Source organism: Anguilla anguilla, chromosome 11 (genome assembly GCF_013347855.1).
Source record: "Anguilla anguilla isolate fAngAng1 chromosome 11, fAngAng1.pri, whole genome shotgun sequence".
In the NCBI taxonomy this organism is placed as follows: domain Eukaryota; kingdom Metazoa; phylum Chordata; class Actinopteri; order Anguilliformes; family Anguillidae; genus Anguilla; species Anguilla anguilla.
Genome location: NC_049211.1, coordinates 28,770,308 through 28,783,038, shown reverse-complemented (window position 1 = coordinate 28,783,038; position 12,731 = coordinate 28,770,308). Strand labels below are relative to the sequence as shown.

At 45.5% G+C, this 12,731-nt stretch overlaps 1 protein-coding gene across 2 annotated transcripts in view; it reads left to right on the top strand.

Moving 5' to 3' along the window:
- Positions 1 to 19: 19 nt before the first annotated feature.
- The window catches only part of LOC118208301 (proto-oncogene tyrosine-protein kinase Src), a 43,903-nt gene continuing 31,191 nt past the window's right edge, over positions 20 to 12,731 (top strand). For both annotated transcript variants that reach the window (XM_035382849.1, XM_035382847.1), the window contains exon 1: positions 20 to 639. The gene's annotated coding sequence lies outside the window, so the exon portion shown is untranslated. The remainder of the gene's footprint in view (positions 640 to 12,731) is intronic.

The window sequence follows — 12,731 nt, the reverse complement described above, 5'->3', positions numbered from 1 at the left end:
GAATCACCCACCGATATTTATTTGGTTCTGAAACCCACCACTGGGGCTTGGATCATAGATGTTCAATTTTCTTCAATGGATTTACGCAGACTGGCGTAGGTCGTGAAAAAACGAGTCAATTCTCGACTGTATCTAGTAACGTACAAACGTAGTATCGCTACTGCCTACACATACCCGTATCCCGGTCGTCAGTTGTAATGGACTCGCTTTCATTCTCACCACATCCACCACGGTAGTAACCTACAGCGTGGTCCTGATCGATGTTTAACGCCGTGATAAAAAAAAACGCTGTCGTTTTTAATACATACGCTTAAAGAGATTAGCTCTCGTAACATTATTGTACATAACGCGTAGAATTGGTTGGATTTGGAAAGTTGATTGCTGCAATTCAAGTGACTTGCTTTCTCGGCTCAGGCAATCCCCGTCATGACCTCACTACGCTTCCAATGCATTGAATGGGATTTCACAGCAGTCATAGCACTGCCCTGTCTACTGTGAACCGTGGGTGAAATCGGTCATTATTTGAGCCTTCTTCGATGACGGTCTGAGTGAATATTTTCTCTGGTTCACTCTCAGGAGACACCAGACTACACGTTTGTTTGTCAAAGAACCAACAGCAAGACTTTGGCCCTCCACAAGGTTTGTAAACTTGTTATTTTGTCTCCGTTTGACTGAGACCGATTCGTGAAGATCAATGCCATTTGTAGCCAGCGCTGCATTGCTGAGAAACAAAAGCAGGGATATGACTTATGATTCCCAGTTGGTTGTTCTCACACGTGACATTTGTGAAACCTCGTTTCTTTTCGGGATTATTTTTTGTCATTCGGCTATATAAAAAATTTAAGTATATATGTTCGATGACGCAAGCATTCTTAAAAATACTTACCTCTATATTTGTTTGACAGTAGCCTATTCTGTTACTTGATATGTTCGAGGCAATCTGGTGCTCGCATTCGGATTTAAGTGATTTCTGTGTTTTGTAGCAGTGTTCTTTCCTTTTATGGACCACTTTGCTTAACCAACTTCTGAGAGGTTGCGAGAGGCTGCGAACCCAAATTTCCAAAATTGCCAGCATTTAAAGCGGAGCGGTTTGGCTTCTCTAGCCAGGGCTCTACATTTATAACGAAGGGAACGTTTGTTTTTTCTCTGCTCGGGTTAAAATGTCTTCTCACTGAGGCTGAAGCGTGTTAGCAGAGCGGTGCTTTGGAAAACACTTACGTTTTTCCCAAACCTATTGTTTGTGGGCAAGCCGATTGTGTTTTTTTTTTTTTTTTTTTTGAAGAGGACCTGAAGTCTGCTTGTCCGGCATCTGTCATGTCTATGAGCCTACGCAGCCAGCATGTTACATGCAAAAAGGAAAAACTGCAAACATCGAAGTGCGAATTGGGTTAACTGGTGCAAGAACAGTATTGTGTTAAGTGTTAGGAATTAATTGTAAGGGATATTTTTAGACAAGTCTCACTGACCAAAGTCGCCCTTATTTCAGCGTTAATTGTCTTGGAAAACCTCCAATTCTTTGTCCTTTAACATTTAGTTTTTTTTACCACATAAAAGGTGAGCGATGACTTAAGCTCAAAACTGTGATTTTACCTTTGGTGGAAGGTCTATCATAACCCCACGCCCTACTTTAGAAAATATGCGGAAGTCTTTTTCCCTGAAGCTTCCATTCATTTCTTTTAAATGCGGGCTTAAAAAGTAGATGTGTAGCCTACAAAGTAACGTGACATTTCATTGGACAGTCAGTCTTCCTTGCGTAACTGTGCAGAATTTCCCATTTTGGTTTGACCACCGGAGACAGTACCTTATAACGAAATGTGCATATATTTGGTATATATTATAATTATATTAGTACGCTAATCGCAAGCTATTGAGCTTTCATCAGTTCACGTAAGACAATGCAGCTTGGAAAAAAAGTATTTTTTCCTCCAAGAAGTCAGTTTATTGTTTGAAAATTAACCCCTGGAAAGTCACTAAACACACCATCTTTATAGCTGTAACAAGGCAGATTTACTGATGGCTCATGTCTGACCCCTTAGACAAAACTTGGTGTGTGTGAACTCCAAATACAATGACATTAAAATTTTACTGCAGGACATAAACCCACCATGAATTACTGTGAGCCTGAATTTACGTCATTCAGAATCCTGTATGATTTGTGAGGAAAAAAACAAGTTGCTGTATTGTGTGCTTAAATCTGCCCGACAGTTCAGTTTGTCTCATTCAAGCTGCTTGCACATTCTTGTAACCTTGTGTAATAATATAACATATTTCCAAAATGCATCTTTGTGTCATAGCTTCTATTCAGCAATAAGTACAAGTTGTTTGTTTCACAGTTTATTTCAATCTGGAATAAGAATAGGCTAAATGGTTTGCTTTATATCTTCTATGCAGAGATGTGTACAAATCACCTGTTTCATGGCTCCTATTCAAGGCTGGATAGCAAGTATTTGCTCTTCCTTTCAGGGCTGAATATAAATTGTTTTGGAGCTTCTGTCGGTTGATATTTTTTGTTTCATAGATTCTAATCTGGAATACGCAGTTTGTTTCATATCTTCTTCTCAGCAGGGATGAGTAGAAATGGTTTGCGTGCTAACATAGCCACAGCTCACGAACAGCCCACAAGCGCGATCTGTGTAACAGACTGTTGTGGTGGAGGTGCAGTTGTGTGGGCAGATTTTACAGTAGGTACTGGCCACCGATGCAGGCGGTCTCAGAGATGCCTGCACGCTGTGGGATGGGAGAGCGCGTCCACTTGCAACACAGCGCTGGTAACGTCTGCTTTCTTACTCCGCGTTCCGCCCTCGTCTCGCAGGCTCTCTGTGTGTCATTTTCCGCTCCCACTCAAAATGACTCACAAATAGCTAGTCAGATAGCGAGCCTCGCTCCTAAGCGCCGGGGAGAGCTTTCTGGTCTTTTCCTGAGCGCTCCTCCACCTCTCGGTCGACCGCGACCCACGTCGGGTGTAGGCGGCGGCAGCTTTGCGTTTGGATGATTTGCACCTTTTCGGGTTTGGGTACTGCAAGTATGAGATAACGTCTTAATTTTATTTTGACTGGCCACCCTCGTGGAAACGTTACTTGTCAGATAACAGCTGTAAGGCCTGTAACTGGGAAGTGAAGCTGGCTGGTGGTATTATGGCTTAGGTTTGTGGGTAGACTCCACCGGGGAAGATTTGCGTCTTTAATTAAGGCCGTCTGAGTTACTGGAAGGAGTACTCTGAGGTTCGCAGACTGCCACCTCTTTTAGCTCTGGCTGCGCAGCCGTCCCATCGATAAGACTACGCAGCAGGCGCAGATGAACTGCAGGTCCCCTGACTGACCTGCGGCCTGCTGTCTTCCAAACTGTGAATTCCTGGCTACCAATGTCACTGGCACTGTCAGGATTACTGAATGCATTTCAGGAAGAATCGGTAAAAGTTTTGATTTGTGGTAAATGAGCTCCTGTCTGTCTCTTGCATTGCTCTTAGTCCTTGGGAGGCTTTTGTAGGACCAGCATAGTTTGCTGGGCCTACAGAAATTGTAAAATAGCGCTTTTTAAAACATATTTTGTCTTCGTGTCAAAGAGTAAAAAGCAGGTTACACCATACTTCCAGAGGACCTCTTTATCTGGGAGCCCCCCCCCCCCTCCACACCCCCTCCTGCCCGACACACATTCTTAAATGGCGACACGCACCTCCAGCTCTGGCCCATTGTCTGCTAACTCGTGATCTCCCTCCAGGCTACTCGGTGTTAGCAGTAGTGGAGGAGAAATGAGATGCTACGTCTGGAGAATCTCGGCCATCTTTTGTCAAGCTTGCCCTTTGTAGGGCTGCTGGATAGCTCATTGGGTTACTGCACCACACTGTGGTGCACGGATGAGCCTCATGGCCTTGGATAGAATCCGGACTGTGCCTACACTGACTATGGCCAGTAGCTCCACAGGGCAATGCACAATTGGCGCTTGCTGTGCCCATGACTTGGGAGAGATCAGTCAGATAGGGATCCGTGTTTCATCGCTCTGGAGCGACCCCCACTGTTGGAGAAGGGCACCGATGAGGCGGAATGCAAAAGCTGCCTATGAATGATCATCCAATACAGCTCTGTGCAAGCTTGGCTGAGGTTTGCAGCATGAAAAGAAGCAGGTGGTGACACCTCATGTTTTGGAGGAGAACTACAGGCAGGATGGCTACTTACAGAATGGGACTGCGGCTGCAGACAGGTGGACGTTCCTGATTGGGGCGGGAATTAGATGTATACATCCCCACAATGGGGCTAAAAGAATCAGATTTGAATGTCTTCAACTGGCCATTTCTTGGAACCCTGGGAGATCAGAAAGACATGCATTATTATTGATTGTCTCCTGTTGAATTCTTTGGAATTCACAGGACCAGGCTTTTGACTATGCTTTTCTAATGATTGTTACAGCATAAATCTGTACAATGCCTCAGTACCACAGGGTTGCTTTTGATTTCAAAGCACACTAAACTCAGTTTTGGCATTTATTATTATTATTATTATTATTATTATTATTATTATTATTATTATATAAGCTTTTGTAGGGACGTTTTGTATAAGATTTCAAACCTGAAAGTAAACAAAGATTAATCTGTATTTCTGAACTTTTAAATACAGCTTCCCTTAGCCTGAATGTAGGAACCTTGCATGAATATAAATGAATACAGTCTAAGGTCATGTTTTTTGGCGGGGGGAAGGAAACAAGACAAAGTATTGGTAATCACTGTCATTTCAGTGAAAAATAAAGCTGTGACCCTTCTCTGTGGAATTTTGCCAGCAGTGTAATCTTACAGGGGCTCTGCCCTTGAAGGCTGCCTTGTAAAAGCAAGCTTTTCTCTGGTAGGTATTTTTCTTTAAGAGCAGTGTTTTCTTTTACCAGTTGTGTAGCATTACATGTGAAACAAACATCCACAGGATCCTCTGTACTTCTCTGACATTCAGCGCATAGCCCTTGGCTATGGGAAGGCACTCGTGAATGTATTTTAATGCCCCTTGGAATGCCAATTGCCCCCCAGTTAAAGTGTGTGGGCAGCTAATGAGATCAGTGGAAAAGCGGCTCAGCGGCTGAAAGTCCGGTTAATTGCTAACAAGGCCGTGCACTGTGGCCTTTGTTTCCCCCCCCGCGCTGCGTGTGCGCGTCTCTCCCCTCTCGTTCTGTGTAATACGCCCCGGAATGAAAGGGCTCGTTGTCTCTGAGCCATTAGCCTGAGAACCGGCTTCGGGGAAAAAAAAAAAAAAAAAAACCACTTCCCTTAAAATCGCTTTTGTGCATCCCGCGCGGGCAGGCCAAAAAGCCGCGGGGGTGAAGGGCAGTAGCGACTCTCTCCCAGGGCTCCTTCACAGACTGCTCGTTTAGCACGGGGCGTCCTCACGCCAGGCAATTTATGCACAGCCGCTGCCGTTTCCTCCCGACGGTGTTTTTTTGTGAATGGGAGAACTGGCGTGACTTGGCTGCGGGGGAGGATTTGGGCAACGGCGTGAAAGCGCAACGGAACGGTTAGCGGGGGATCGTTTCCGCCGAGCGCTCCTGCGTCCCTCTGGGTCGGATCATGGCTAATTGGGTTAAATGCAGTGCTGGTTTAATTGGTTACGATATCAAGAACAGGATGGAAGCATGAGCAGGATGAGAGAGAGGGATGATGCACCTGCGCTTATCAAATGGGAAAGAGATGCGCTATGACGTGCAAACACAGCACACGTTAGCTACGTGCCAGGGAGCAAATGGCCTTTTCCAGGGGTCTGGCAATCATACTGCATGTCAAATGCAGATGTCCCAGGGGATCTGCATTTTGCTGTGACACGATAAGAAAATACCGCCTGTTATTCCTGCTGTTGTCTAGTTTTAGATGGCTTTAGTTTCTGCACTGACGGGTTGCCATACAGTTGGTCTCTTCTATAACCTTGCCTGCATGTCACAGTATGAATGCTTACTGCATTGTATTTATTTATTTTATTTATTCATTAAAACGGCAGCCGCCGGCAGAGGCAAACTTTGAGCTGGGAGTTCTGTGACGACTCCAGTTTTGGACCCCCTGCTTCTGAACTCATTAATTTTTCATGTTGCAGACGACGAGCTTCTGTCGCGTCGCCGCCTTTGTTCGATTTGGGCGTCACACTGGCCCAGTTTCTTTCTTAATTAGTTCCCTGTGACTTTCAAGGTCAGCAGTAGCTGGGAAGTGGAATTGCCACCTGTTTAAGCCCCCCCCCCCCCCCACTGCACTGCTGGCATTGAAACTCTAGTCTTCGTACAGTGCCGTTCATACCGCTTACTCTGCACTGTCATAGCTCGGCCGTACGTGACCCGCGCTCCATAGACTGGGTAAGGGGGGTGGGGGTAGGGGTGGGGGGGTGAGAGAGTTTAAAACTGCTCTCTCTCCAGGCCTGTCTGGGTCAATTACAATGAAGCATCTCATAATTTAATTTTTCTTCCCCCCCGAGGGTTCGAAATGCTGTGACTCACTGAACAGAGCAGGAGGCTGGCAGTGCCCCCCACAGTCCCCAAACCCCGGGGGGGGGGGGGGGCGGTCCCTGCCAGCTCTTCCTGGGAGAAATCCTACAGAGTCCCCTTCTCAGTTCTCTCAATCCCCTTTCTGTTGATGGCAAGCTTATCTTTTGAAAAGCCTCTTCTTTTCCCCCCCTTTTCATTATTGGCACTGTGGCTTGCCTTGCAGAGGCATAATAAGCCTGTTTGCTTTCGCTGTTTTGCGAGGTGTCTCCCGTACACTTATTCATGTACAGCTGTGTGACGCGATAAAAGGATCCCATTTATTCACTCAGGTGCAGAGCTGCCCTTGTGTGAGTCCGTATGCTTCCAGTGTTTCTGTCTCAACACGACGCCAAGCGCATTGAAAAGTTTTTCCCTTCCCATTAGGGGAGGCGCTGGGTAATTTAGGGGAGGTGTACTGCCTCTTCTATAAAGTGCTGTGGGAAACCCTGGACGTCTAGGTGTTGCTACCTCGACATGGTAGGGTTTTAGGCAGGTGTGGGGGTAGGGGGGCACCCTAGTTTTCAGGCCACACCTTTTCTTGTTTCATTGATTTTTTTAGTCTTTATCTCAAATTAAGTCTGGTTTGATTGAATTGTGTACATTCGTAAGATAGATACGTGAAATTAATTCAATCCAGGGGAATGTTCTCCATTGAACTGGACACCTTTGTTAGTTAACTTAATTTCAGCATGTTCTTTGGATTCAGTTGCTTTTTCATGGAGCAGCGGTAACATCTCTGCTAGCCATAGCCATTTGCTTTTATTGGTCACTGTATCTGTGCGTGGCAATGAAGAACTTGGTGCTTTCCCCATTCTGCAAAATCCCCATTTTCCAAAGCTGTAAACAGGCCTAGATGTTTTCTTTCTGCATTTAGAACTGGGGAAGCTAGCAGGTTAGCAAAACCTGGTTTAATGATTAAATTGTTGCTAAAAGCAATTTCCGGTTTTTTAATGACACAGGCCGTTTGTTATTGTAGGCCCCTCCAGACTGTCAATGAAACACTCATGCGCTCACAGACCCAATTGCTCTGAATTGGTGCTGTATAGTGTGGTTTTTCACTGCGTCTATGAGGTCAAATTAAGAGATACAAGAATTATCCAGAGAAGATTTTTAGTGCAGTGACTTCTGAAATTGTATTTTAATCCGTTTTAATCCCCTTGGCCGTGTACAGCTGTGCAAGGGGCACGTGTGTGTGTGTGTGTGTGTAGGCGGGGGAGGGGGGCGGGGGTTCATCTTCTCAGAAAGAAGAAAAACACAGCCCCACCTGATCTTCCATGCTTTGGTCTGAGTAATGAATAGTGCCCTACGAAGCTGTGGTATGAGTTTTCGCCCGTGTCAGAGTTTATTTACAGCGCCTGCTCTCTGTTCTGTTATTAATCTTAGTATCTCCATGGATACAACAGGATCTGAGAAGTCGTAGGCTGAGGGTGATTAATTCGAGTAGAGGTAGTGAAAACAAGGTTTGGAGCCACAGCTGAAACGTACGTAATCGGGAAACCATGAGATTGACTTGCTTGACGTGGTCGGCATGCCAATGGCCGGGTTCCTGTCCTGGACATGACAGAAGGGTTATTATCACTGACGTACAGTACAGCAAGAACAATACCTCCCTAGCTCCCTTTGCAGCCAAGGGTCTTAAATTGAGCCAGTAGAAGAGCTGAATGTGTTAGCAAGATGACACTAGTCTGCTAATTAAGTGAAACTGGTTTTATCTCACAAGCAGAGCAGTTCAGTACTTTTCCTAATTTGTCTGACGCAGCATTAGTCTCACCGGTATAGTCTTCCAGTCTCACCTCCTTTTCTAATATTTATATATTTAGTAATAATTTTTTATATGAAGGCTATACATGATGTGAGCCCTCGGTGCGTTCAACCATCGCTATATGTATTAATGAGGCATCAACAGTTAAGATGTTGAGTGCCATATTTTCTTACCCCTTGTGAGCTTGTCCCCTCCCATTCCAATGAGTGACCAAGTCTCTAAGAAATAGTAGTTCATGGCTACTTATGCAGTGCAGTGAGCAAGGGAGGAACCTTAAATCTACCATCTGACTGCCCAGTCTGCTGTGATCAGTCGCATTTAAATTGAAACCTCTTAAGTTGGCAGGTGCTCCCCTGAAAAGAGATTTCTTTTCCAACGTGATTAACCTGGAAAAATAAAGCAAGAAATGGCCAGTGGTCATTTTACTGAGTTCTGAGGGCTATGATTGGCCAGGTCACCCAGGGAGAGAGGCAGGGTTTTGTTTGGCAGTGTTTCCCTTGCCATACGAGAGTGACAACGGTCAATTTGATGTTTACAGTCTGCCTGTATATATTGCAAATGAAGTGTAGTCGTCCAACCCAATGACTGCACAGCTCCGCCAATGAACTGTGGAATGGGGGGGGGGGGGGATTAGTTGATGGTATGTGCTTCGTCAGACATGCTTGTGCTGCCCTGCATTCTCCTGTCCTGACTGAGACTGTAGGGTTGAGAAGGGGAAAGTATAAGCGAGCATTCCCAATTGATAGATAGTCAGCAAGAAACATTCAAGTCATTCACTTCTAAAACTAAGTTTTGGTTTTTCTTCTTTCTTGTACCCCTTCTGAGGTCCTCTGACAAACAGGGTGCACTGCCACCTGGTCTCCTCACACCTGGGTGTTGCCTGTTTAGGTGGGAACAACAAGGCCCTGCCCTACATACTAGCGGTCCACTGCTGCTGGGATTCATCCATATTGGGTCACAAAAGGCCAGCTGATCTTAGATCCGCATCTCTTATAGGATGGTCACCCCTCTTTCCTGATTTGAATATGTAAATGACTGCACAGAGAACACTGGGCACCACAAAACCGCCGGTTGTCACTCCCCATTCACTGCTGTTGTCCAAAAGCTGTTATGGAAATATTGAGGTGAATGCCTGTGATGATTAATTGCTGTGCATGACAAGGTCCGCACCAGAGAGGAACTGAACCACTTTGTTTTCAATCACCTGTTTGCATGTCCACCCCTCAGTCTACTGGAATGACTTGTTCAAAGAGAACCTCAACTACAAAGGCTTCATATCCAGCTGAGTGAATCCCCATGTCTCTTCTCACAAAAATTGCCTTTGGGTGGAAATATTGCGACCACACAAAACCCACGTGCTTCCTGTTTCAAGTGCTCATGGGACCCTATGGAAATTCTGTGCTCAGCTGTAGAAATCTTGTGGGAAATCCTAGAAAAACCATGGGGAATTCCGTATTGGTCCTCTGGTCTTACTTATGCCACATGTAGCTGTAGATTGGATACTATTGTTTTTCACTGCAAATACTTATTCTGGAATATTTGAAATCTCCTTTAATTATGCTTTTGGTGATAATGAAAGATTCTGGATTGATTCAGAAGCAACAGTTAAACTACGTTACTGGTGTATTTCTGTAAATGGACATTTTTTTCATATGACTCTAACTGCCAAAATCTCACCGTTGCTATCTTCATATTTAATAGCCTACCAATCTCTTTGTGAATGTGAATATTTTTTCCTTTTGTAGGTATTTGTATTTGTCTTCTGTGTGTAGGATTTGATGTGTCATCTTTTTAGTCTGCTGAGCAGGTGATTTTATCATTCGGTGAAGTCTTTTCTATTTATATCTGCCTCCGGCTCCTTGTTCCTTTTCTCTCTTGTTAAGGAAGTTTTCTCCTCTCCTAGCAGAAAGGGGGAAGAAGGGTGGGAAGAGCTACTCCCCTGTGGAAAATGACAAAGGGCCCGCTGACCGCTGACTCTCAGCCGATTCTAAATTCAGCCCCCAGCCTGACTGAGTAACACCACGCTCCTCTCGCCCTGGCCTACGTGGCTGGAGATCAGTTTTAGAGGTGGCAGTTATCTAGGATAACATCACCCACTTTACTGTTTTCCGGGTCATACATGGGGGTCACCATTTAGGCCTAACTGTGCCAGTCATTAAAAAGTGGCTGGAGAAGAACTGGAATAGGATGATCAGATAAATGCAGTGCTATTTGAGACTGTTCATCAGGTGTACACGCTGTAGATGCTGTAAGTCTGTGTTTTTGAAATGGTCATGCGGAATCATTCCTCTCAGCACTTCATTCAGTAAAGAGAGAGAGAAAACGGCCATCAAGTGATAAGCTTCAGATCAGCAAGACATAACAGACAGAAAGGTGACACTGAGGTAGCACACTGTTATCAACTCCCAAACTGCATTTATTACCATAGAGTTAGCATTTTGGTCCTCAATGATTGCACAGAGGTGGAGAAATGTCAACTCCTATCATAGCTTTCCGTGATTCCTTTAAAATTTGTTATATGCACTTCGTATGGCATATTAAAAAAAACAATGTATGCCTTAGTGTATCCCTTGACTTCTGAATGTTGCACAAAAAATGTTGTACAAGATACATTTGAAGTTTTTTGCACGCTTTTAACCAGTTGGTTTATGTGTTTCTCTTGGCTTTGAAGATTAAACGAACCCACCATTTACCAGCCTTAAGAGTACAGTTTGTAATTACTCCATTTTTCTAAATGACTACTCTCAGCAGGTTTTAGTCATTGCAGGCGTCTCCTATTGTAATTATCCTGTTAAACTTGGCAGTCGTGTGGCTCTCCAGGACACAGTGATAGTCTCTGAATCCTGATTGCACTTAGCAGGAGCGATAAGCACAAACGGGGGTTCTCGTCTTCTCTGCGTTTCCCTCGAGGGTCCTACTCCCTCCTTGGAGTGCAGGTTTATTGTGAAGGGGTTCCTCCTTGAGTGCGCTGTTTTTCGAGAGTCGCGTTTTTGGTCACGTGCGACAAACTAAACTGGGGCTGCCTGCTCACGCTTCGCAAAGGTAACCTGCTTTTGATTAGCCTGCGAGCACGAGGCTGCTCTCGACGTGTTTCGGTATGTGCCAGACCCAAGCGGGGCCTACTGGCTTACAGACACGGGTGCCTTCACATGTCGCGCGTTGCGTATTTTTCTACAAACGCATCGTAGCGCCACTCGGGTACTCCCGTAATCAAGCAAACCGAAACCTTGCTTGCGCAACCTTTGGGGATCACGCACATGTGACTGGTCTCTGAATCCTGCCAAGGCGCGTGAGCGGAGGCTTCCGGAACCCAGCGGCGAAAGATCGAACGGTGTGTCCTGTGTGAGGCGGCGCGCAGAGCACGGGGAATGTTTTTTTTCGGGGCGGACGGAATTTGTGGCCCGCGGGAGCATTTACGTTCTGCCTCAGTGGGCGTGGAGCACATCTTACCTGCTCGCGGCAAATTCCCTCGTTCTGGGTGTGGTGGAAGTGTCGGGACTTGCCCGTACCATCCACGCTGCATTCCAGCGGAGTGGGTGTGTCTTTCTGGCCCTGGCTCCGCCCCTTTCATCGCTCCCTGTTGTCTGTAAACCTGACCTGGGCCGTGCGTGTGTTTCCTGAATGTGACATTAATGGTCTGTCTGTGTGTAAACGAGCGTGTGCGTGGGTGTGTGTGGGTGTGTTTGTGTTTCAGTTCCTGTTACCTGCTATTTTTATTGAGTCTCTAGTTTGGGTAACTCCTGTTTATTGTGGATGATTCACCACTGGAAGGCTGGCGCGTAAAAGGAGGAAACTCCACGGGGACTTTCTGCCCTATCCCCTCCAGATGTCAGATCAGGAGTTAAACTGTCAAGCTTTTGAAGTGCGCCTCGCCGTTTCCTCGTGTCTCCCTGTTTTCTATAGCTTTTCTTTACCCCCCTGCTTCTTAAGACATCTGTTGCCATGGCTGCGCTTGCTGTGAGAAAAGGGCTCTGGTCACAGGCCCGCGAGACCAATTTGTGCGTTTCACATCGACGGGGGTCGCTTTTATTCACAGGTGGCTTTGTGGCACTTGTCTAATTAATGTCCGCCTTCCTGAGGTGAAGTTTGGTAAAATGAAGCGAGCAGGTTTTCTCGATCTGAGCCCACCCTACATCTTCAGAGCAACTGTGCTTGTAACATCTTCGTGTCACTGCGTGGCGAGAGGGGGAAATTGCAATACGAGACATGCAGGCATGTTTCCAACCAATATACAGATACAAATAAAGCCCATTAAAACAAACAAGGCACATTGAAATGAACATATGAACATACAGGCAGAAAAATATTTCTGAAATATTATTGACTGATGTAGGTTTATTATTAGTTAAGATAACAGCAGAAAAATTTGCAATGTTTTTTTTTTTGGCAATGCAATATTGGAGCTCCCATTGATTTACAACCTTTATACTGTGGTGAGCTTGTTCATTTTGAAACAAGCTGCCACGGTCTGACAGTTCATGGATAACCA